The sequence below is a fragment of the Colobus angolensis genome, unplaced genomic scaffold, assembly GCF_000951035.1.
Source record: "Colobus angolensis palliatus isolate OR3802 unplaced genomic scaffold, Cang.pa_1.0 Scaffold362, whole genome shotgun sequence".
NCBI lineage: Eukaryota > Metazoa > Chordata > Mammalia > Primates > Cercopithecidae > Colobus > Colobus angolensis.
In genome coordinates this window covers 2,351,668-2,377,435 of record NW_012116955.1, presented here as the reverse complement: position 1 = coordinate 2,377,435, position 25,768 = coordinate 2,351,668, and the positions used below count along the sequence as shown (strand labels likewise).

The following is a 25,768-nucleotide window of genomic DNA, read 5'->3' as shown; positions in this document are numbered from 1 at the left end:
TTGAATCTAAAGTATACGTTGACATTTTTGGCCAGTTCACTGCCATGGTGTTAATCCTGTGCTCTCTAGTTCTCTGGGCTCTCTCCTTGCTTGCCTTCTTGCTCTGTCATAACCTGCTCTGAAGAAACACTCACCGTTTCCCCCAGCAAACTGACTGGCCTGTGGAGGAGAGGGACATGCAGCTGTGCCTTGCCCAGTTCTCTGAGCATGCCATGGCTCCAACCTGAGGGTCTGTGAGAAGTGCAGGCTACAACCTGTACAATGCCCATGATTAGACAATACCACCTATGGAGAAAACACTCATGAAAACAGACATTCAGGTAGCTCTTCCTTCTCTGGGTGTTATGGAAGAGTAGTTCCATGGTCTGGCTTGGCTGCAAAACACTATATTGATGTAGGAGCTGGTGTCATAGACGACAATTATAGAGGAAATGTTGGTGTTGTACTGTTTAATTTTGGCAAAGTTTGAAGTCAAAAACAGTGATCAAATTGCGCAGTTCAGTTCTGAATGGATTTTTTTTTTTTTTTTTTTTAATCTAGAAACAGAAGAAGTTCAAGCTTTGGATGACACTGAAAGGGGTTTAGGAGGTTTTAATTCCACTGCAAATAATTAAAATTTGTGCCAAGAGTAGAAAATTAGAAATTATACATTTTTCTTAAAAATAGTCCAGGCTCGGTGGCTCATGCCTGTAATCCCAGCACTTTGGGAGGTCGAGGCAGGTGGATCACGAGGTCAGGAGTTCCAGACCAGCCTGACCAACATGCTGAAACCCCCTATCTACTAAAAACAAAAAAAATTAGCCAGGCATGGTGGCACATGCCTGTAATCCCAGCTACTCAGAAGGCTGAGGCAGGAGAATCGCTTGAACCCGGGATGCGGGGGGTGCAGTGAGCAGAGATTGAGACACTGCACTGCAGCCTGGGTGACAGAGCGAGACCCTGTCTCAAAAGAATAATAGTAATAAAATAAAATAAATATTTTTTGCTTAAAATAATTATATATTTTGTAGACAGCATATGGCTGGATCATGTTTCTAAATCTGTTTTCCAGTCTCTGCCTTTTGATTGGAATTTTAATCCATTTACATTTAATGTCATAACTGATATGAAAATATTTACAACTGCCACTTTATGATTTGTGTTATATATTTCTCTTATGCCCTTTTTTGCTCCCTTAGCCCTTCATTATTGCCTTCTTTTTTGTTACATATATATTTTTTATTGTAACATTTTAGTTCCCCTTCTTTTTTTATTTTACTATATTTTTGACTTATTTTCTTAGTGGGTGCCCTGGAGATTATAATTAGCAATTATAACAAGCACTTTGGATTAATACCAATTTAATGTCAATAATATACAAAAAACTTTGCAAGTATGTTTGTTCTATCGCCCCATTTTTGTGTTACCATTGTTATATAAATTACATCTTTAAACATTATAGGCTCATCTAATTATTACTTTATGCAGTCATATTTTATTTTTATTTTATTTATTTATTTATTTTTATTTCCATTTTATTTTAGATTCAAGAGTTACATGTACGGGTTTGTTACAAGGGTATATTGTATGATGCTTGAGGCTTGCGCTTCCACTGATCCCACCACTCAGATAATGATCCCAACTTCCATTAGGAAGATTTTCACCACTCTACCTCTCTCTCCCTTATAGTAGTCCCTGGTGTTTATTGTTCCAAATTCTTATGTCAAGATTTAGCTCCCACTTATGAGTGAGAACATGTGATAGTTGCTTTTCTGTTCCTACGTTAATTTGCTTAGGACAATTGCCTCCAGTTGCATTCATGTTTCTGCAAAGAACATGATTTTTCTTTTTTGTGGCTACATGGTATTCCGTAGTGTATATGCACTATACTTTCTTTGTCCAATGCACGGTTGGTGGGCACCTAGGTTGTTTTCATGTCTTTGCTATTTTGAATAGTGCTGTAAGGAACATAGAAGTATATGTTAGTTTCTAGTAGAACCATTTGGGTATATACACAGAAATGGGATTTCTAGGTCAAATGGTCACTGTTTTAGCTCTTTGAGAAATTCCCAGGGTCCTTTCTATAGTGGTTGAACTAATTTACATTCTGACTAACAGTGTATAAGTGTTCTCTTTTCTTCACAGCCTCACCAATGTCTGTTATTTTTTGAATTTTTAATAATAGCCATTCTGACTAGTGTGAGACGGTATCTTATTGTGGTTTGGATTTGCATTTCTCTGATGATTAGTAATGTAAGCATTTTTTCGTATGTTTGTTGGTCACTTTTACATCTTTTTTGAGAAGTGTCTGTCCTTTGCTCACTTTTTAATGGGGTTATTTGGTTTTTTTCTTGTTGATTTATTTAAGTTTCTTATAGATTCTGGATATTAGACCTTTGCTGGATACATAGTTTACAAATGTTTTCTCCCATTCTGTAGGTTGTCTATTTACTCTGTTGAGAGTTCCATTTGCTGTGCAGAAGCTCTTTGGTTTAATTTGCTCCCATCCAACAGTTTTTGTTTTTCTTGTAATTGCTTTTGAGGATTTGGTCATAAATTATTTCTCATGGCTGATGTTGAGAAGGACATTTCCTAGGTTTTCTTCTAGGAATTTTATAATTTGAGATTTAACATTTAATTATTTCATTCATCTTGAGTTAATTTTTGTGTATGGTGATAGGTATGGGCCTAGTTTTTTTCTGCATATGGTTAGCCAGTTTTCCCAGCACCATTGATAATAGAAGTCCTTTCCCCATTGCCTATTTTTGTTAAGTTTGATGAATATCAGTTGGTTATAGGTTGATTATGATAAGCGAGTACCCTTTGATTCCTGTTTTTTTTTTTTTTTTTTTTTAGCTAAAAAAGAATTGGCTGGGCACTGTGGCTCAGGTGTGTAATCTTAGTGCTTTGGGAGGCCGAGGTAGGAGGATTACTTGAACCCAGGAGTTTGAGACCAGCCTGGGTAACATAGTAACACTCTGTGTCTAAAAATAAATAAATAAATAAATAAATCTACTGTCTGTTGTGGTGCCTGCTTATAGTCTCAGCTACTCAGCTTCTCTTCAGTACTTCTCCTGAGTAGCTGGGACTACAAGGTCCCAGCTGAGATGGGAGGCTGCAGTGAGCTTTGATCCTGCCACTGCATTCCAGTGTGGACAACAGAGTGAGATGCTGTTCCCACCCCTCACCCCCAAAATAATTGATATTTGATTTTCTAAGAAAATAATTTATTGAGTTGATTAACTTTTTTTCCTTTTTGACATTTTAACTTGATGTTTTGCTAATATTGAACAAACTTTGCATTCCCAGACTAAACTTTTTTTTTTTTGAGGCGGAGTTTCACTCTTGTTGCCCAGGCTGTGGTGCAATGGCACGATCTCGGCTCACCGCAACCTCTGCCTCCCAGGTTCAAGCAATTCTCCTGCCTCAGCCTCCCTAGTAGCTGGGATTATAGGCATGTGCCACCAAGCCCAGCTAATTTTTTATTTTTAGTAGAGACGGGGCTTCTCCATGTTGGTCAGGCTGGTCTCGAACTCCGGCCTCCCAAAGTGCTGGGATTACAGGCGTGAGCCACTGTGCCCGGCCAAACTGTCTTTAATCATGGGATGTGGTCTTTTAAAATATTGTTTGACTTTATTTTCCAATGTTTTATTTAGGATTTTTGTATCAATTATGAGTGAACTTGGGATATAGTTTTCTGTTAAGTTTTAGAATCAGTGTTACATGGTTTTGTACAAATAATTGGAAATCTTTCCACCTTTTTCCTCTGGAAAATTTAACAAACATTTAAATATTTATTCCTTGAAGATTTGAGAGATTTCATCTGGAAAGTGCTCTAATCCTTGTACTTTGGAGGATATGTAGTCTTAGGTAACTTGAAAAATATTTTCCAGGGTTACACATTTCTGTAGATTGTCTGCTTATCTAGGTTTTCCTTTCTTTTTCTTTTCTTTTTTTTTTTTTTTAAATTTGTATCCTTCTCAAAAGCTATATATATTTTTTTCTGGATTTTCAAACTTACTAACAAGGAGTTTAAATTACCTCACTATTGGTAGTCATTTTCACTTTCTCATTCTTAATTGTTCTTTTATTTTAGAATTTTATCACAGTGATATCAAAGAATGTGATTTAAACTATTTGCTGTAGGATGTTCCTTTCTTTTTCTTTTCTTCTTCTTTTCTTCTCTTTCTTTTTTGAGACAGAGTCTCCCTCTGTTTCTCAGGCTGGAGTGCAGTGGGGCAATTTCGGGTCACTGCCACCTCTGCCTCCCGGGCTCAAGGGATCCTCCCACCTCAGCCTCCCAGGTAGCTGGGACTACAGGCTTACACCACAACACCCAGCTAATTTTTTACATTTTTTTGGTAGAGCTGGGGTTTTGTCATGTTGCCCACATGGGTTTTGAATTCCTGAGCTCAAGAGATCCACCCTCCTCGGCCTCCCAAAGTGTTGGGATTACAGACATGAGCCACCACACCTGGCCCAGGATGTTCCTTTTTGACATTAAGTCAGCTGAATGGCTTGGGAAGCAGGCCATGTTCTTTCAAGTATGTACCCTTTCTTAACCAATGCAGTCTAGACGCTTGCTTGAAAATGTGAACCCAAGACCACCAGCACTGGCCTGGCCAGGGAGCTTGTTACAGATACAGAATCTCAGGCCCCACCCCAGACTTACAGAGTCACAACCTACATATTTAGCAAGATCTAATAGTGATCCATGTGTACATTAAAATTATGGAGAATTTCATACTTTAAATCATAACATTTAATTTGATTGTGAATGTCTTCCACATCACATGTTATTTCCTAATGTTGCACTTTTAAAATGAAATCCATCTTTCATTATAATCTAGCAAAAAGCAAATTTTTAAAGTTAAGACACTGAATACAATGTAAAATTGTCACCACTTTTCTGAGGACCTAATTACAGCTGGGACTTGCTCCTAACCACATTCTGATGTCATCCTTTCTTCCATATACCCTCCCTTCTACTGCTTGGGAACTTTTAGAAGTAGGACCCAAGGATTTTGGCTCTGCAGACTAGGCAGACGTGGTCACACTTGATTTTGAACTACAAAATCAAGGTAATAACAATGTTTTTGTCTGTATGTTTTTCTGTGATGCTCTGGCTTGAGCTCAAGGCACCAGGCAGTGATGCCAGCCCTTGTGCTGAACATCAACGGCAAGAAACAAGCAGTGCATTCTTTCTTCCTTGCAGCACCACAACTCCAGGAAACCAGAGGAAACGAGAGCAAGGAAAGACCAGCAGGCTGGTAGCCACAGAGGAGCTTGAGAGGTTAGGATTGGGCACAAATCAAGCTAGTGTATGCATCTCAGGAATTAGGGCTTTGCAGAAGTAATTCATGAAACTATATTACGTTCTCATCATGCCAGACCAATGACCTTTCTCAAGGGAATTGTCTTACATCTAAAAACATGGCAAGTGTTCTGAAATTTCTGGCTGTTGCATTTCATTTTTGTGCATAATAACTCTGGAACTATCTCTGGCAGAGGAGAATATACAAACAAGCAAGAAGTGGATAAACTCTTGTGGAGCCTATCAAGTTCCCCAGGCAGGCAACTTCATCATGTCCAGGATCTGGAATACCTTCAGCAAACGTGTAGCTCACTTAGCTCAGAAAAAATGCTAATCCTTGGTCCAGCCGATACCCTGGATGAGACTGAATCCTCATATTGATGAAGCTTGACACAAACAATCTACTCAATTGGCATGTGTGTGAGAAACTGGCAATGCCTGTTCCACAAACATCTGAAACATTTTGAGAGCAGGTTTTGACTAACTTACCTCCTTTAAATTCTTATCAACTAGGTGTTTTTTAGGTTGCTTTATAATCAGACCTTCCTGGAATCAGGGGATTGCTTTAGTCTGATTATATCTCCTGTATCACAGATACCACTAAGTGGACTCCCTGAGATGACATTTCAGATCCTGCATCAGGCCCCATTGTATATAGCTCTCCTCTTCCTCTCTCCCCTTCTGTTCCTTTCCTCTTTTGCCTTCCACCTCTCTCTCCATTTCATTACCCACTGCCAGGCTTATGTTTGGGATCCCCAGAGCATTGCATCAATCAATTATCCAGTAGACATCTATTACGTATCAGACATAATGCTGGATCACCCTTATCTTGGATGGTCAGAGGAAAAATCTTTCCAAGGCAGACAAAGAACAGATTTTGATTATATTTAGAATTTTTTCTCAACATAATATATATAGAATAAATAGTCATGAAAATTCTTTTAAGTATTAGTAATTTTCACTGCAAATTGAAGAGCTAAACTTAAATTTCCAAGCACATATTAATTCATTTGAACTTTCCATATTGGCTCACAAAGCAAGCATCCTTTCTAAAATTCCAGATGTGTAATTGACCCTACTGTTTCCTCTTATCTAAATAAAGTATACTGAAGTTATGAGCTGTTTGCTACATTAAAATATTGAAGGTAAATGACTATGTTTTAGTTGAACATCTTCTTATTAGAACCTGGAACTAGTGTCAAATTAGAGCCATTATGTTCTTCCCTAAGGACCCTCCAGAAACGAGTGAATATTGTAGGGGAACCAGTGCAACATTGGCCAATGATTTCATTATCAGTAGGAGCTGGGAAGAGTTTTCCCAAAAGTCAGTAATCAGTTTAGGCCTTTCTACATAAGTCTTGGCACAGCCTCTGTATCCTAGAAATTGGAGTCAGGTTGGAAAGCCTTCCTTCTCCTTGTCCTTGCTTCTTTTGACTCTTGCTTTTATGGCTTCTTCTTTGTCAATTGATTTACTTCTGCATTTACAGCCCTCACTTCACTTTTCCAAGAGAAGGCCAGAAATTCCAACCCTCTGGCTTTTGTCTTAGGTTCACAGCTGTTTTTCCTGTTCTTGTCCTCTGCCCAGGTTGTCTCACTACTGACACAGTTAGATGTGGTTGTTTAGGTTAATGTCTACTAATACCATCACTCTAACATTTTGATTGCATTTAGTGTTCTTTCTGTCTCTGAGATCATCAAGAGAATGAACAATCTTTTATAAGTCACTTCATTTTTCTTATTTTACTAGCATCATAATAAAATCAGGAAAATCCTTTCTGATGACAAGTTGAGTTGGAGATAAATCTTAGAGCCATAGAACAGATGATGTGATGAAGCATCACTGCTATCATCTGAATGCTTGTGTCCTTCCCCACCTCCAAAGTCATATGTTAAAATCTAATCTCCAATGCAATAGCATCAAGAAGTAGGTCCTTCAGGAGGTAGTTTGGTCAGAAGGGCTCCATAAGGGATTAGTGCTCATATAAAAGAGGTTTGAGGGAGTTTATTTGCCTCTTTCTCTATGTGAGGATGCATAGAGAAGGTGCCATCTGTGAAGTAAAGGGTGAGTCCTCACCACACACCAGATCTTCTGGTGCCTTGATCTTGGGTGGACATCCTAGCCTCCAGAACCATGAGAAATAAATTTCTATTATTTATAACTTACCTAGTCTGTGGTATTTGGTAATGGTAGCAGGAATGGACTAAGATAGTCACAAAAGTTAACTTTTTCACTTGTGCAGTTTTGGAGCTCTCTGCTTATGTAGGTTTGTCTTCTGTGTGGTGACCCTGTGGTTGGTTGTCCTCACCTAGAATTTGTAGCAATATTTTCATCTCTTGGCCAGATACATCATTCTCTGTCTAGTTAACCTATTCTCTCACTGTGTCTGGATTTTAATTTACTCATTAGTGAGTAACAAAGGAAAAATCCTTGTTAATTCTAATTGGAAAACATGATTAAACATGTCTCTCAAAATCAAGCCTGTTTTTCCTTTAGGGCCCACAGTGCTGCTGTGCTCATGGCACCTGCTGACCAAGGGCCGATTGGTCAGTGTATCCTCTGCTGACCCAGGACAATTTTAGGGCCCAAGAACTTGCAAAATTTTTTTAGGTAGCTCAGAAGCGAACGTTCTGCTCTCCTGGGCCTCTTTGTTCCTCCATGCTTATCGTGCCTAGTGTTGCTTTTTCCCTTTTAGAGTTTTCCTGAAAAATATTATTGCTTTTCATTAGTGCACTCCTCCCTACTTTGACCAGCTCCTCCCCACTGGCTGAAAAATGTTTCACATTTTCCTGAGGTCAGCTCCTGGCTGACTGGCCAGGAACCTCAACAGCAGAAAACAGCACCAAAACAGCCCTTTCACCAAAAGGGAAACTTTTAGTGAAAAAGGAACTGAAGTTTCAAAGCTGAGTGCAAATAGAGATTGATAACAAAATTCTTGTTGCTGAAGGTGTGGCACTTCACTTGTTTTCCTGAGTGTGTGTGTGTGTGTGTGTGTGTGAGAGTGTGTGAGAGAGTCTAATGTATCTGTGTTTAGTATCTTTTATCCTCTATTTGTATTCATTTACTCATTCATTCTCATCCTCTCTCTTTTCAAAATATTTTTTTCCTGTTATTTTCATCATTAAAACACAATCAGAACTGATAGTCAGGTGGTCTCAGTGGCACAGCTATCGTGACTGTCAAATATAGAGGTACTTCTGTACCTGATGGCAAGTAACTGTTGCCACAAGACCCACGAGTGCTCCTTTGATGCCAAGGGATCACCTAGCCCTCCTCACAGTCCAGCTTCTGAAGGGCTCACACGTGGTATAGTGGGAGGGGTGTCCTCCAGGATCCTGCTTTGACGCACCATCTGCCTGCACCCCCCCCACTCTTAGGGGGTGCCCTCTGTGCTGTACTAGTTATCACATATTTTGATCTTCACCTCCTGCAAATAACAATATTAACCCAGACTGTATGGCTATTTAGCCAATCTGAGTTCTGGAATTCAGCCAAGATTCAGGAAGAAAACAGAAGAAATCACAGAACCATAAGAATAGATTTCACAAAGTCCAGGCATTGTGCTCATACATGTTCCTCATAAGGAAGGACACTGGGACAACTTAGAGACAAAATTCTTTTCTCCGAAGGAGACCGAATACAACATAAACCTGTAATTATGAAACTTTATCTTGAAGCACTGCTCATCCATGACAATGGAAGATGGCGTGGGAGGCAATGACAAGCGTGTATGTGGGATATCAGGATGTTTGGGAGGGTAGTGGTTTGATTTGGGGAATAAGCAGTTGGTCTTTGAAAGTATGACAACAGTGAAGGGAGGATTTATTTTCTGGGACTGCATTGAAATGGAAGGAATTCCTGAGACTGATGAGACAGTCATTACTATGGGTGCCTCTGGAAGGACCTAAGTCCTTAGCACTTTTGGTTCTCCTGAATTTGGAGTCTAAGTGAAGTGGCTCCAGCAGTCCAGGGGTCAGTCCTCTGCCTGTGAGGCCTGTTGGAAGTGAAGATACAGTAGCTACAAGATTACAGAGAACTGGTCAAAGGGACTCAGGGGAATCTGGGTTGAAAATCAGTGTGGCTCCTTCAGGGGCCTCCGACAAGTAAGCTAACTTAAGTGTGCTTTGGTTTTCACCTGTACCCACCCCCAACCCCCTCCTTTTTTTTTTTTTTTTTTTGCAATTTAAGTCTCTGTGGTTGGCCCTAACAAATGCAGTAATGATTTTTGCTCAGAGAACTAGAAATAAAGTGGCACCTGGGAAACAGAAACATCCTAAGGGCGTATAGCCATGAGGCACCCTGGAACCCCACATGCTCTCTGACCAAGCCTGGCTGAATTGCATATCTTTCTTAAGTTTTTTTAAATTAAAAAAAGTTTTTAAATGCTTGAAAAATAATTGAAAAAAAACCCACCCAGAAAAATTAACACCCATATACTGCTCTCCTAGATTTAAAGCTATCAGCATCTTCACACACACACACACACACACACACACACACACCTTCCTTTCATAAGCCATCTGAAAGTAGTATGCAGGCATCATGACATATCACTCCCATATAATTTTCCTATTCAATAATCACAATTGAATAGGAACATTTCACATCTAAGGAACATTAATTCGATAATACCAACACGTAGTCAATAACTAAATTTCCTAAATTGTTTTCAGAATATCATTAGAGTCAAGGTTAATGTGTTACATTTGCCTGCTATGTTTCTTTCATAACCTTTGGTCTAGAACAGCTTTCCCTTCTCCCTCTGTTCTTTCTCATGGAGCCTTTGAAGTGTCCATGCCAGGTATCTTGCAAAGCACTCCATGGATTCTCGTCACTGTTTCCTTGTTAGACTGTATTTCTGAGCCAGCTTTCCTATCCATGGTCCTGTGGGTCATGGGGTTGGCTTTGATGTTGTGGCCTGAGGACCTTGCTAGGTATTTCATGTTAGACTTAGAGAACAAAGAGCAAATTTTGTATAGATTTGAAGACTCAAACTTATTAATATGCCTCTGAAGGACTGTAGGTTTATTCAGTCCCTACTCACCACCACCTTAACTTATATAAAATCAGTCAGACTCACTACAGAATGACCTCTGAGATAATTTCTAAAATTCACAGCAGAAAAGGAACAGAAGTATTTGATTCATTTTTCTTCTGCACTGATGATGTGGGCTAACTCTCAAGGCACCAAAAGTAAAATAGAGGTTGATTGTAGACTTGGAAGAAGAAGATTCATTGTTTCTGTCTTGAGTATTTGTGAAGAAATCTCCTTAGCCTCCAGCTTCCCCATAACAGACTGACCAGGCTATAAATTGGGCTAAGATTTTGAATTGTGAAATGTTGGGGGGTGGGTAGACAGAAAAATGGGCTATCATTGCCACAAGCCACCCAGCACTCAGACAGCTCCTCTCATTTCTCAAGAAATCTATAATCATGGAGCCAGAAGAGATCATTTTGGAGATGATGAAATGAAGGCTTAGAGAGAGAGAAAGAGATTTGTCCAATGCCACCCAGCTTGTTGGTGGGCAGGACATTAAAGCCTGTGTCCTAAATCCAGCCCAGTGATTTGTCTATGATCCATAGTGATGGAATCTGTAGATTTTGTATTTAAATGCCTAAAGAAAGAGCTTTGAAATGACTAGTGCTGAGGAAGAAAAGAACGCAATCAATCCAGCAGATACAAGAGACTCTTAAAACAGTTAAAATCAGAACAAAGAGTGCTCCGTTGTCATATTCTTGAATCTGGAGGAATGGCAATGTGCTGTTCTCTGTGAAAGGGCAGAACACTTTGCTTCTTGAAAACTCTTTCCTTTCTGGCCTGACAAAAATCAGTTTATTCCGACCTTCAGAGTTTGAGTCAAGATACTATGTGTGGGGATGAATAATGTTTTCTTGGTTTTTCATAATGGATTGTTTATCTTTTAAGTTGCAAACAGTTCATTTTTTGAACTATATATGTTTTACTGGCATTTTCCTTCTTAAGTAATTTTGCAAAAATCTCTTTCTTCCTCCTCCACAGGCATATAAATACCCTTTGCAATTACCAGGTGTCTGACTTTACCTGTTTATTACAGAGGGAGCTTTCAGAAGTTCCAATTATATATCAAATTTATGGCCTAGATTGTACTTTGATTCTAAAAGTAGAATTTAAGATAATTTTTGTCAAACAGTTACACAAATCATTGTGGTATTATTTTTTGTACATAAAGTATATTTGTTTAGCTAGGTCCCCTTTTTAAGAAAATGTATTATTGGTGCCCCATAGAAGAAAGAAAGGGAAGAAAGGAAGAAGAAAGGAAAAGGAAACTTACCATCAGCCACCTGCTCTTAGTTACAGTTCAGTATTTTCGTCTGGGTTGTGAATTTCTCAATATTTTTTGAATGTTTATAAAAATCTCCAGAAGCAGTATAGGAAGGGTCAGTGAGATGCACACCTGTATCAGTCAGATGTTTTGGCTGTAAGTAGCAGAAACAGACAAAAAAGAGATCCCTAGCTTGCTTCAAATAATAAAGAAATTTATTGGCTTACATAATGAGAAGTCTAAAAATGGGGTGGCCTTCAGGGTGTGTTGATCTTGCAACTCAGCATCATTAAGAACTCAGGATTTTTCCATCTCTCCATTCTGCTAATCACAGTATAATCTTTGTTTTAAGACTGGTTGTTTGGGGGGTCAAAATATGTTTGTCAGCAGCAATGTAAGTTGCAGGAGCTCTTCTTCAGATTTAACTTCAAAGACAGATAATCTTTTCCTATGGTTTTCTCTATTGTCAGGGAAATTTCCCAGAAGATCCCAGAACAAACCCACTCATATTGTATTTACCTAAATCAAGTTATTTGTCCATTACTGAACCCATTCCTGTCATAAATACCATGCTTAGACCTAGTATATAAGGTTGTCCCCAGCAAGCAAACTCTGGGACAATTTGTGTGCGGGAGGTTAATTGGCGAGTACCCTCCTATCAACACTTCTGCAGGAATAAAGGAAATGGGACTAGACAAAGGAAGGAGTTAAACAAAGGACTCAGCCAGCTCCACAGGGAATCCTGATCTTTCAGAGTTGTCCTTCCTTACATTAAAGCTGCCCAAGCTTTATGCTCCACTTTGAACAGTCACTGAATGTGAGCTGACTCCAAGGATATGGTGTGGTCTCGGGTAAGGTAGCCTTTGGTTTGCCTCTTCAGGGTAATGCCTAGAGAGGGACTCAGCTGAGATCCATTAGTTACCAACACTTTTAGCATGGAGGCATTGTTGGGGAATGAGTATTTCAGACCTAAGGTGAAGGCATCTGAGAAGTACACCACAGCATACATTATATTTCACCTCTTGAGTCATTTGGATCTGTGGTCTTTGTATGTTTTCTGGCAATAGCTCCTCTAGTATTCTTAGTGATCTGTGTTCCTGGAGCTTACAAAAGTAAGGTTAGCAGTCAGGATGAATGACTGGCCCTATGAGGGTTGAAGGATGAAATAAAGTCAACCTGCTACCAAGTGGCTGCTTCGTTTCTTCATAGGAGGATGGTGCTACTGCCCCTCCAGCTGCAGTCATAGGCAGATTGGGGAAGAATAGAAAAATTTCAAGTAACACCAAATTAACAGTTAGGTTACAATATTGTTCCTCCAGGATGTCCAGGTGGCTCTCAACATAGTCAAAATCTAGAAGTACCACTGTGGAACAGAAAGAAAGCCAAGGAAATCCATTTAGTCCTGGCTTGAGGAACTCTTAAAGAAAAGAGAACTCTTGACTGGGCACAGTGATTCATGCCTATACTCTCAGCATTTTGGGAAGTCAAGGTGGGTGGATCACTTGAGGCCAGGAGTTCAAGATGAGACTGGGCAATATGGTGAAACCTGTCTATACTACAAATACAAAAACTTACCCAGGCATGGTGGTGGCACATGCCTATAATCCAAGCTAGTTGGGAGACTGAGGCAAGAGAATCGCTTGAACTCAGGATGTGGAGGTTGCAGTGAGCCAAGACTGTGCCACTGCACTCCAGCTTGGGCAACAGAGCACGACTCTATCTCAAAAAAAAAAAAAAAAAAAAAGAACCTTCTAAGATTGGAAAGAGTAGAGAGGGATTTTCCTGAACTTTCTTTCCCCCCTCTCCTTTTTCTCCATTCTCTTTTATCCCAACCCTTCACAACCTTATGGGGATGGCAGTGTTCATCATGGAAAACTACATGAATTAAAACTCTAAGGGAGGGGAGCCTTCATTTTTCATTTGATGGAGCTGCAGTTCCAACCCCAACCCCCTTTATAATGCCCCCTCTCTCCCTTGTCATTTGGGCCCCAAGTGTAGCTCAACCACAGAAATGAGTGGATTTTGGCTGATGGACTGAACACAAGAAGACCCAGGGAACTAGAAACTACTAGGAAGATAGCAGAGAGGGAAATACACAGGAAATGGATCACATAAAACTGTTTATTAACATCTGCACTGATCTCCAACCTGCCTGGAGGTGGATCTGCTCCTAATTAGCATTTCAAAAATGATGAGAACTGAGCCACCAGATAGACTTCTTCCTAGGGCCCAGACAGACCCCTGGGTAACATACTCCACAAAATTGATCTTAACAGCATTTAAAGCCTATGAAACCTGAACTGACATTGTAACCATAGCACCCAGAAAGTGGGCTGGGACCTAGCCAGGGAAGTGCCTGCTAAAACCCAAATATCAACATTCTCTTCTGGGATTTAAACATGATTCACAGTCTCATAAAGTAATATTCAAAATATCCAGGATACATACTCTTGTTTCTCTTCCAATTGTATAAATCTTTTGCTTTTTACAAAAGATCCAGGATACAATCCAAAATTACTTGGCATACAAAGAACCATGACATTCTCAACTTGCGTAAGAAAGGACAATCAACAGATGCTAATGATGAGACAATACAAATGTTGGACTTATTTGACAAAGAGTTTAAAATGACTATCATACAAATGGTCAAAGAAGCAATTGTGAACACTTTTGGAATGAAGTTACAATCGAAATGAAGATATAAAAATAATCAAATGGAAAGTTTAGAACTGAAAAACACAGTACCTAAAATTTAAAATTCACTGGAAAGACTCAATAGCAAGATAAAGATAACATAGGAAAGAAATAGTGAACTTGATAGATCAGTGAAAGGTTATCCAATCTCAACAACAGAGAGAAAAAAATATTTTAAAAAGGAACAGAATCTCATGGTCCTGTGGAATAACAACAAAAGGTCTAATATTTGTGTCATGAGTTTTCTATAAGGAAAGAAGAAAGAATGTAGAACTGAAAAAAAGATTTGAAGAAATAGTGGCTAAGAACTTCATTCATTTTGAGGAAGACATATATGTACATATTCAAGAAGTGGAGCAAACTCCAAACAGGATAAAATCAAGGAAATGAATGCCCAACACACCATACTCAAGTTTCTGAAACACTAGAGACAAGGAAAAATTCTTGACACATCCAGAGAGAATACAAAATCTACAGGAGAACAATGATTTGATGACAAGTAACACAACATTTTCAAATGCTGAAAAAAGGAACTGTCACCTCAGAATTTCATATAAGGGAAAATAGCTTTCAGAAATGAAAGTTAAAGAAAACATGGATGAAGAAACATGAAGAGAATTTTAACCCAGCAGTCCTGCTCTAAAAGAATTGCTAAAGTTGGTACCAATATTATTAAAAGAAAAAAAAAGAATAGCTAAAGGGAGATCGTTAGACAGAAGGGAAATAATTCTAGGAAGAAATGGGAACCTCAAGAATGAAGAGAGTGACAGAACGAGGAATGTTCAAGTAAATATAACAGACTATTCTTTTCCTCTCTAGTGCTTTAAAATGTTTTACGGTTGAAAGCAAAAGTATAACACTGATGAATTTTTCAGTATATGTGGATGTGATATTTAAGACAACTCTAACATAAAGAGGGGAAAGTGAGACTGTATGGTGTTACGGTTTCTGTTTCTAGATAGACATGAAAAATTAAGTATATATTTTGTAATCCCTAGAGCAAGCACTAAAAAAAAATCACGTAAACATATACCGTTAAAATCACAATAGATATATCAGAATAGGATGGGCACGGTGGTTCGAGCCTGTAATCCTAGCACTTTGGGAAGCCAAGGTGGGAGGATCACTAAAGCCCAGGAGTTTGAGACCAGCCTGGGCAACATAGTGAAACTCCATCTCTACAAAAAATAAATAAGTAAAATAAAATAAAATAATAAAATCAAATAAAATAGCTAGGTGTTGGCATGCACCTGTAGTCCCAGCTATTCAGGAGGCTGAGGTGGGAGGATCACTTGAGCCCAGGAGGTCAATGCTGCAGTGTCTATGATCACACCACCACACTCCAGCATGGGTTACAGAGCAAGACCCTGTTTCCAACCCCCACCCTCCAACCCAAAAAAGTTAAAACAACACAAGCATGCAAAAAGAATAGGATGACAAGAGATACCCAATAATCCCTTCAAAAGGGCAGGAAAGGGTGAAGAGAATGAGAGAAATGAAAAACAGAAGAAACAAACAGAAAACAATAATAAAATGGTCAATATAAATCCAAACATATAAAAATTTTACTAAATATAAGTCATTTGAATACACCAATTAATAAACAGAGATTGTTAGAAGGAATAAAAAACATGTCTTAACCGTATGCTGTTTGCAAGAAACTTACTTCAAATGGAATTAAATAGTTAAAAGTCAAAGAAGAGAAAAGATATGCCATGCAAAAACTAATAAAAAGGAAGCTGGAGTGATTTTATTATTGTCAAAGTATACTTCAGAGGAAAGAGATGAAAAGGGACATTACATATTGATTACAAAAAGATAAAAAGGTCAATTCACCCCAGACAGGTGGGGGGTGTCTCATGCCACTGAAATTGTTCCTACCCTCAGGGATGTGGCCTCAGGGGGTCCATCTCCTGTGGAGTCCATCAGTTGCCCCTGTCCTTCCCATGTGCTTGTAGAGCACATCATTTGCCCCATCCACACAGCGTGTATCATGGGCTGACACATTCTCTAACTTGTTTTTCCAGGACTCAAAGGACTGGAAAAAAGCAAAATGGTCTGTGAAACCTGGGGCTTGCCCTGCTTGTAGGTGTATCACACAGTCCTGCTATAATTAAAGGGACATTTGCATTTGCACATTTCTGCTGGGTCAGTCAGGGCCCCTGACAGAAACAGAATAGGATAACTTAAGAAGGATTTAATCACTCCTTGCCTTTTCCTACAATGGCTAAAACCCCAAATCACAGGCAATAATGGGTAATGCATAAATGAACATATCATAGTCAGGGTCAGGGGGACTCTTAAGGTATTTCTATGCAAGGGAATATTATACTGTCATTATAATGTTTCAGAAAAGTTTTTAATGTCATGGGAAAATAAGTGTGACCTATTACACAGAAAAAGCCCAAAGCTTCTATTTAATTTTGATCCCAAATTAAAAAATAAAAAAGAGGTAGGCTAGGCTTTGCACAATAAACAGGCATTGTTTTAGAATTATAAAGGAACAACATAGAAAAACAGGTCTGAGCAAGAAGGGCCCCGGCTTTGGTTTTCCCCTTAGCACATTTTTATCAGCATTCTAGCCAGGATGAGATTAGAAAATTGTCACCGGGGCTCTTTGGAAGTGATGAAGCTCCAGATGACACGGGACGTGCTGAAGGTGGTTCCTAGGCTGGGTTTCAATCTAGAGTAGGGGGAGAACGAGGATGGGGCATGGGACATGTATGTGTCACCTGTAACCCTCTGAGGGGAGAGGAGCCCTACCTGGCTCACTGCAGGGTGCTCCCTGCCTCTCAGGGGCACCCTGGGTCAGTGGTGCTATGAGGTGCATTTTCATATTTCCCACAAAGCGGTTGATCGGATTGGTGGTTTCTCTGTGAAGGAGCTTCTCGTTGAAAAGAACAAGTGGATAAGGTTTTGTTGGAGTGGGCAGTTCAGGTGGAGAAAGGCCAGAAAGCAGGAGGGATTTTCGAGGTTGTCTGCACAGGGCAGGGCTTCCCAAGCCCCCAGATTTCCCCATGTCAGAATCAGGGTTGGGCCACAGAGGAAACGTTGTCTGGTTGGACTAAGGGCAGCTGTCCATCCTGGACTTGCACAGGCATATCAAGCTTAACTTATTAAGACAAATCCGCCCTTAGAAAAAGGAAGTTTTCAAATGTTAAACCACTTGGCTTTTAGCCTCACCTTTCCTCTGATTTGAGGCAAAGATGCATGTGGTTTTTCCCTTAACAATAACAACTGATGTTTGTTTTTCTCTACAAAGCTTTGTGACTCCCCAGATCAACTCTGTTTATTTTGAATTCATAGCCACAAGCTTGAATGGGACTAAAAAAAACATTGAGTACAACGACATTTTATAAATTAGGGTCTGGAGGGATGTATTGTTTTATCTTAGAGAAACAAATGAAACTTCCTCTTGTAACTTGGTGTGAATTTTCTCTGTGCCCAATCTGGACTGACACCTGTGATTCCCTTCCATCAACTTGGAAGCACAAATGAACTCTTGTGTTCCGGTTTCTGAGAGCCCTTCAGCTAGGTTTGCAGTGAGATCTCTTTGGGCTGATACAAACAAAAGACAGGGTGAAGTAACTGAGTTTACAGGATTCACTCAGATTATACTGTGACTCAGCATCATTGCCCATCATTTTTAGGTCTAAGATTCACACAAATTCCAGAAAATTAAATAAAAATCCTGCCTTCATCTGGGAGTATTATTTATTTGCATAGTATAAACAGGCCTCACACCTGATTTCCTGAAGCATTGCCAGCCAGCTTGACTCACCTCCCCCACAGTGATGCCCGATTCTTCCATCAAGGCTGGAACACAGGAGCAAATAGCTTGAACATACAAGGATTATACTGTTCCTTCTCTTAAAGTTACCTCTGTCGCGTGTGTCTGTGTGAAGAGACCACCAAACAAGCTTTCTTCGAGCAACAAGGCTGTTTATTTCACCTGGGTGCAGGCGGGCTGAGTCTGAAAAGAGAGTCAGCCAAGGGTGGTGGGATTATCATTAGTTCTTATAGATTTGGGGATAGGAGGTGGAGTTAGGACCAATGTTTTGCGGGCAGGGGGTGGATCTCACAAATTACATTCTCAAGGGTGGGGAGAATTACAAAGAACCTTCTTAAGGGTGGGGGAGATTATAAAGTATATTGATCAGTTAGGGTGGGGCAGAAACAAATCACAATGACAAGGGTGGAATGTCATCAGTTAAGGCTATTTTCACTTCTTTTGTGGATCTTCAGTTGCTTCAGGCCATCTGGATGCATTCCCTTCATCAATTTGGAAGCACATATGATGGCTTAGCTTGAGCTCAGAGGCCTGACAACCTCCACATTCAGAGTTCTTAATCTCTGTTTCCTGGTACATTGATAAAAGTTGCTCTAAGGACACAGAGCCTCTCTTTGTTAGGTCCCTATTATCTTTCTTTTAAAACAAAAGTGGTTTAAGGGTAACATAAGCCACGCTATTTCACCTGCTTTGACTTCATTCACCAGCCTTAGAAGTGGTCCCCAGATTCATTTATTTAGGCAACAGCAAGTGTGTCAAAACCGCAGAGTAAGGGCTTTATATTAAGCTGATTTGCCTTTTACCAGGACAAACACCTGAGCACCAACATTACCCACCTTGAATTAGTAACAGGGCATACCTGTTTAAAGGCTTTAAATGTTCATTTCAAAGCCACATCCAACCAGGGAGTCAGCTGAACTAACTTCATGTCTTAAGACATTCCAGAGTGCTAATTTACATAGCCAGTTGTATTTCCTGAGGATGTGATTCATTCATACCCAGCAGAGAGGGAAAGAGTAACATTTGAAAACATACTTAATGAGGGGTGGGTAAAACTCTATTCTTTCTGGCAAACAGTCTTATGGTGTGAAGTGGATATTTTTACCATTTCTCTCTGGGCCAAGAATTCGAGATGATGTTTTAGAGGCTGCAATTGGAGGTGTGAAAATAGCTTGTTCCTGCCCCACCTGAGACTTTGAGGAAAGTAGAGACTTGCTGTTCAGTGACGTCAGGGAAGCAGGCCCTTTTTGGAGTTGGAGATGTACATTCCTTGAACGTGATGATTCATAGCTAAAGCCACATCTCTGTGCCTTGTTACAAGGCTGGCCGTGGGGATCTAGCGAAGCAGGAAGGGGGCTTGCTTCAGTGACAGGCATCTGGTCTGCTGGCCATCTCTTTCCTTGTCAAAGGCATGACACGCTAGTCTTCTTTACCAAGAACCCTTCCCTGGCTCCTGGCTCTAGCTTTGCTTTTCCTTCACAGGCATGGTGTCTTATTCTTTTGTTTAGAAAACATTCCAGCCTGTAGGTAACCTCTGTGCCATAACCTTTTATTTCTTATGATTAGGAAGTTTGCTGAGAAGCCAGATGCTTTGTGCTGACTTGCCCATTTTGATACATGCTGCAGAAACACTCAATTCCACCTCAACTCGGAATTCAGCTTTCTTAGGTAATACACATGACGAGGCTTCAATTGTTCATGTATTCATTCCCTCCCTTGCATATTCCACCAATATTTGGTAAGTGCCAGCCACGTGCCAGGTGCTTACTGAATTATTCATTTGTGGGGAAACATCTTATTCACTAGAATTCTGGAAAGGACTGGAAAGGACAAGGGCTGGCCCACAGAGAAGCAGGCTGAGGAGGACAGTGCTGGACAGGCCTTCCCAAAGTTGCTGTGTGCAGTGAACAGGGTGATGACTGCACTGGGGCTTTTGGAGACCAGGGCCCAGGTATGGGGCTGGCTGTGCAAGAAAAACAGGAGGACAGCTGGGCCCTGGGTTGTCCTGTGGGAAGTACCCTCACCCCCAAGGTCACTCATCTTCAACCCAACAACCATGATCATGATGTGCTCATGAGACTGGCTTTCTTCTTGTGGAAAATAAGAGGGGTAGATCTTGCTTCTGGGTTGGTCTAGAGTGGTACCCCTGTACAGAAGCTAGAGCAAATGAAGGTATCTTGAGGATGTTACATCTTTCACAGGGAGGATACAAGGCTCATTCAAGATGGTGCAATTGGGAGGTTTGAGCCAGGTTGACCGAATTCTCTGTGCCTTCTCAGGACAGAGGAACTAGAGAAAGTTTCCTCCTATAAGCAGCACAGCCCCATGGATCATGGCCTTGGCCCCTAGAGGCTTTTTCATGCAAAGAAAACTAAGGCTGTGGTTGTAGTCACAGAAGTAGGGTTTTGTCCTGGGGCAGGGTAGGGCCTGGGTTTCAGCCTCTGTGTTGTCCCCTCCTCTGGGTGGCTTTGAACACATGTTGCCTATTTCACCAATCTGGTTCCTATTAACCATTGGCAGACACTAGTAATCAGGGATGTGGCTCCAGATGTTTCCTGTTTGTCTGCCAACCAGCTATAAAGTTGACCTTGTCAGGAATTCTGGTTTCAGTGTCTCAAAGAATGTTATCTGTGATAGTTGTAGTCTGATGGCAAATAATAACATTTAATTAGTATTCAGCATCCCCTAAGTTCTATTTACAACAGTAGGAAAGTGGATTTAAGTTGCAGGTGGAAGTCACAGGGCATTTTCCTACCATCCAGGAAGTTCTTCCTCTAGGAAGATATTGCTAATGAAGGAAGCAAATACAAATAGTAATAACAACGAATAAAAGCAGTTATTTATTTAGCACTTACACTGCACTGTCAAAAGAAAACTCTCATGACACACACACTAGGGTCCTCATTGGTAGGAAAATGGTTCTCAGTTAACTGGCAATTAAGGGAACCAGGCTCCCCTGGAGACTGGAAAGTGGGTGAGCAACTGACCCGGCCCCTCCCCTCTAGGTGTGTCTAGTCTGGAAGTCCTCCAGGCTGGGATTGCTTGGAGGGGTTCACTTTCTTTTCCTGTATGTTTCACTTCAGTCCCCAGCTAGGCTGTAACCTTGAGAGCAAGGACAGAAATGACTTCCTGTTTGCCCCCCAGGAAATGGGAAAGGACCCACAGGGTGAAAGTCTGCTGTGTGCAAGGGTCTGAGTCTATTCAGCGCAATATATGCTATTTTCTTCCTGAAGCAGCTGTGAACATATAGTAGCCACAATTTATATTTTTAAACCTTCCAAAGGTCCTCACAGTTGCTGAGGATCACTCAAAACTCCCACTTGGATAGCACTCAGGCCTTCCTGAGTCTGCATCTGGTACTAAACCTTGTTTTTGTTTTTCTCTCTTTGTGCTCTCAGGTCCTCCTCCCTATCTCTTCTGCTTCTTAAAAATGTACACAACAAAAAGGCACAGTCAGTTAGCTCTTTGCCTGAGCTTCCTGGTTTTCATGTGGCTTTGAAAATTCTGTTCTTGGAAGGTAGTTGTAAAACTTGGGTACTGAGAATATTTGGCACTACTCAGGCGGTTTTATATTTGTGAAGAAAATTGGTAGGAGATCACAGTTTACCTAAATAAAGCTTAGTGCCCTAATCCAGTTTTTTTTTTGAAAGAAACATTTTAGGCAGGAACAATTAAAAATTTTAATCCCAAGGAAATCTTTCAGACCTTTATTTTGTCCTGGAACAAACAGTTGCTCATGGAGACTGTTATTTTTGGTTTAGATGTCAGTCTTGAGAATACACACAGTCTTCCCAAAGTTGTTCATATTTATTAACGCCTCCTTCTGAGCAGGGCTCTGCACTAAGCTCTGGCCAAATTTTAACGCTTCATTGAAGATTCTGAACCTGATCTGGGAAAGTTTGCTCTAATTTAAGGTGTTAAAGACATTGCAAAACAACATGACTGGAATTGACAAGAATTAATAAGCAATTCTGGCTTCTATTTCTGCTCTTACCTTTTTTATTAGTTGACTTTAGGCTAATCTTATCATTATTAATGTGGAAAAATGTAAGATGCAAAGGTTGCCATTCCCCCAAGAAATTCCTGTATGAATTCTGTAGCCTGATTAAAAATATTACATGTTGGCATTAAAATTATGGGCCTTTACTTTTACCACCCACGGTGTTTGGGAAAAGCAGTGAGGGACAAAGAGAAGTTATTTAGAATCACAGTGTTGTTTGTACTACCCGTGGTTCTTTTGGAATAACAGCTCTGTGGAAACATAAAGTCATGGTATTTGTAGGAGAAAAGAAAACACGGTGGAAACACGGATGGAATGATTAGTTAGGTGGAGGGTCCTGGATGTGGGCTGTGTGAGTGGTTAATTACCTGTCTTTCTTGAATAGACTTTTGGAAAACTTGAAAAATTCCAAGTTGTTTTTCCAGCCTGAGGGCTGACTTACTGTTTAAACCTGGACAAGTCACTGTATGTTTTGTAAAGAATATTTGAGAAATGTTTGAGAAAGCTTCTTGATAGCCATTTGCTACATTCCCTTTTGTCTTTTACAGCAATACCCAGGGACTTCAACAGTCTCCCAGACAGAACCAGGGAGCAAAATAGCCATGATCTGTATTCTAGAACATTCCAGAATTGGTCCTTAAACACTATGTAGTAAATGGGTTAAATAGAAAGTGGTATAAAAAGAAATAGGTGTAACTCTTCCAGATATGTGACTTTGTGTTGAGAAATAAGCAGGGTTTCTGAAATATTTATTTTTTCCAATCATTCAATACCAACTAGATTTTTATTGAACTCTACAGTAGATGGCATGGATAACCAATGCTGATTTCACCTGCAGCTACAGCAGAGAGCTCTAGAGTGCACTGGTAGATTCCCATCTTACCTGTCCACTGCTCTCTGTTTCTCTCCCTGCAACAAAAACAGCTCCCTCAGTCATGTGCAGGGCTGCTGGCAATGCTGGAAATGGATGCTCCAGGGGCAACACTTAATCAGTGAGGTATGAGAGTTTGGGAATAAATACTGCAGCTTCTGTATCCCTTGGTGGAACAGTTCTGAAGGATGCTTCCCCATAGGGTCCTCATCTGCCCACAGTGGCCATCAACTCACTGATGCACACACTATTGGCATTCCTCCCTTCTTTGCCTTGATATACCTACTTAAATTTCCTGGGATCATCTTCCCAATAAACTACCTAACCCAGGGTTGCCTTGGGGTTTGCTTTCAGAGGAACTCAGAGGCAGACAAACTATGACTATGGCACCATGACAGGCCAGTGAAACTCTCAAAGATCTAGTAATAGAGACAGAAGAGACTAAGCAAAAATGGACCACTGGCAGAATGTGGTCTGTATTATGAATGGTACAAAAATGACAGCTATAGAGGGATTCAAAGAAAGGGGAGATGGGTTCAGTTTGGAAAAAACAGGACAATGGAATAAGAAAATTTTTATCTGAGAAGTGTAAGTCCATTGAAACTATCAGACCCAGAGAGGCATTAAAATGAAACAACAATCACGTCCTACTCTCCTCTATTTTGAGCTATGTTTTCAGCTTTTGAAACTGCTTGTTATTGCCACAAGTAACTACAAATTAACCTAATAATGCCACCCAGGACACTATAACTGACATTTTACAGCTTAACAATGTGTAGCCAATCAATAATGTTATTATAACGGGAATTCTTGGTAAATAACTCTGGAACTGCCCCTTCTTTCCCTTTAAAAATCCACTTGTAGGGGGGTGCCCAAGATGGCTGAATAGGAACAGCTCCAGCCTCCAGCTCCCAGTGTGAGCAACACAGAAGACGGGTGATTTCTGCATTTTTCAACTGAGGTACCGGGTTCATCTCACTGGGCATGTCAGACAGTCAGTGCTGGTCAGTGGGTGCAGCCCAACCAGCTAGAGCTGAAGCAGGGTGAGGCATTGCCTCACCTGGGAAGTGCAAGGAAGGGAACTCCTTTTCCTAGCCAAGGGAAACTGAGACACACAACACCTGGAAAATCAGGTAACTCCCACCCTAATACTGCGCTTTACCAAGGGTCTTAGCAAATGGCACACCAGGAGATTGTATCCCACGTCTGGCCTAGAGGGTCCCATGCTCACGGAGCCTCCCTCATTGCCAGCACAGCAGTCTGAGATTAACTGCTGGGGGAGGGGCACCCACCATTTCTGAGGCTTGAGTAGGTAAACAAAGTCGCCAGGAAGCTCGAACTGGGTGGAGCCCACCCCAGCTCAAGGAGGCCTGCCTGCCACTGTAGACTCCACCTCTGGGGACAGGGCATAGATAAACAAAAAGCAGCAGAAATCTCTGCAGATGTAAATGTCCCTGTCTGACAGCTTTGAAGAGAGCAGTGGTTCTCCCAGGATGGAGGTTGAGATCTAAGAATGGACAGACTGCCTGCTCAAGTGGGTCCCTGATCCTTGAGTAGCCTAACTGGGAGACATCCCCCACTAGGTGCAGAGTGACACCTCACACCTCACACAGTGGGGTATACCTCTGAGACAAAGCTTTCAGAGCAAGAATCAGAGAGCAACACTTGCTGTTCAGCAATATTCTATAATCTGCAGCCTCCACTGCTGATACCTAGGCAAACTGTCTGGAGTGGACTTCAAGCAAACTCCAACAGACCTGCAGCTGTGGGTCCTGACTGTTAGAAGGAAAACTAACAAACAGAAAGGACACCCACACCAAAACCCCATCAGGACATCACCACCATCAAAGACCAAAGGCAGATAAAACCATGAAGATGGGGAAGAAGCAGTGCAGAAAAGCTGGAAATTCAAAAAATCAGCATGCATCTCCCCCTCCAAAGGAACATAGCTCATCGCCAGCAACGGAACAAAGCTGGACAGAGAATGACTTTGACAAGCTGAGAGAAGAAGGCTTCAGTCAATCAAACTTCTCAGAGCTAAAGGAAGAACTATGTACCCAGTGCAAAGAAAGTAAAAAACTTGAAAAAAGAATGGAACAATGGATAACTAGAATAACCAATGCAGAGAAGTCCATAAACGAACTGATAGACATGAAAACCATGACACGAGAACTATGTGACAAATGCACAAACTTTAGTAACTGCCTCGATCAACTGGAGGAAAGAGTATCAGTGGTTGAAGACCAAATGAATGAAAGGAAGCAAGAAGAGAAGTTTAGAGAAAAAGGAGTAAAAAGAAATAAATAAAGCCTCCAAGAAATATGGGATTATGTGAAAAGACCAAATCTACATCTGATTGGTGTGCCTGAAAGTGATGGGGAGAATGGAACCAAGTTGGAAAACACTCTGCAGGATATTATCCAGGAGAACTTCTCCAACCTAGCAAGGCAGGCCACCATTCAAATTCAGGAAATACAGAGAATGCCACAAAGATACTCCTTGAGAAGAGCAACTCCAAGACACATAACTGTCAGATTCACCAAAATCGAAATGAATGAAAAAATGTTAAGGGCAGCCAGAAAGAAAGAAAGGTTGGGTTACCCACAAAGGGAAGCCCATCAGACTAACAGCAGATCTTTCAGCAGAAACTCTACATGCCAGAAGAGAGTGGTGGCCAATATTCAACATTCTTAAAGAAAAGAATTTTCAACCCAGAATTTCATATCCAGCCAAACTAAGTTTCCTAAGTGAAGGAGAAATAAAATCCTTTACAGACAAGCAAATGTTTAGAGACTTTGTCACCACCAGGCCTGCCCTACA

At 40.7% G+C, this 25,768-nt stretch overlaps 1 pseudogene; it reads left to right on the top strand.

Moving 5' to 3' along the window:
* Nucleotides 1-120: 120 nt before the first annotated feature.
* LOC105519954 lies at nucleotides 121-614 on the top strand (annotated as a pseudogene).
* The last annotated feature ends 25,154 nt before the right edge of the window (nucleotides 615-25,768 follow it).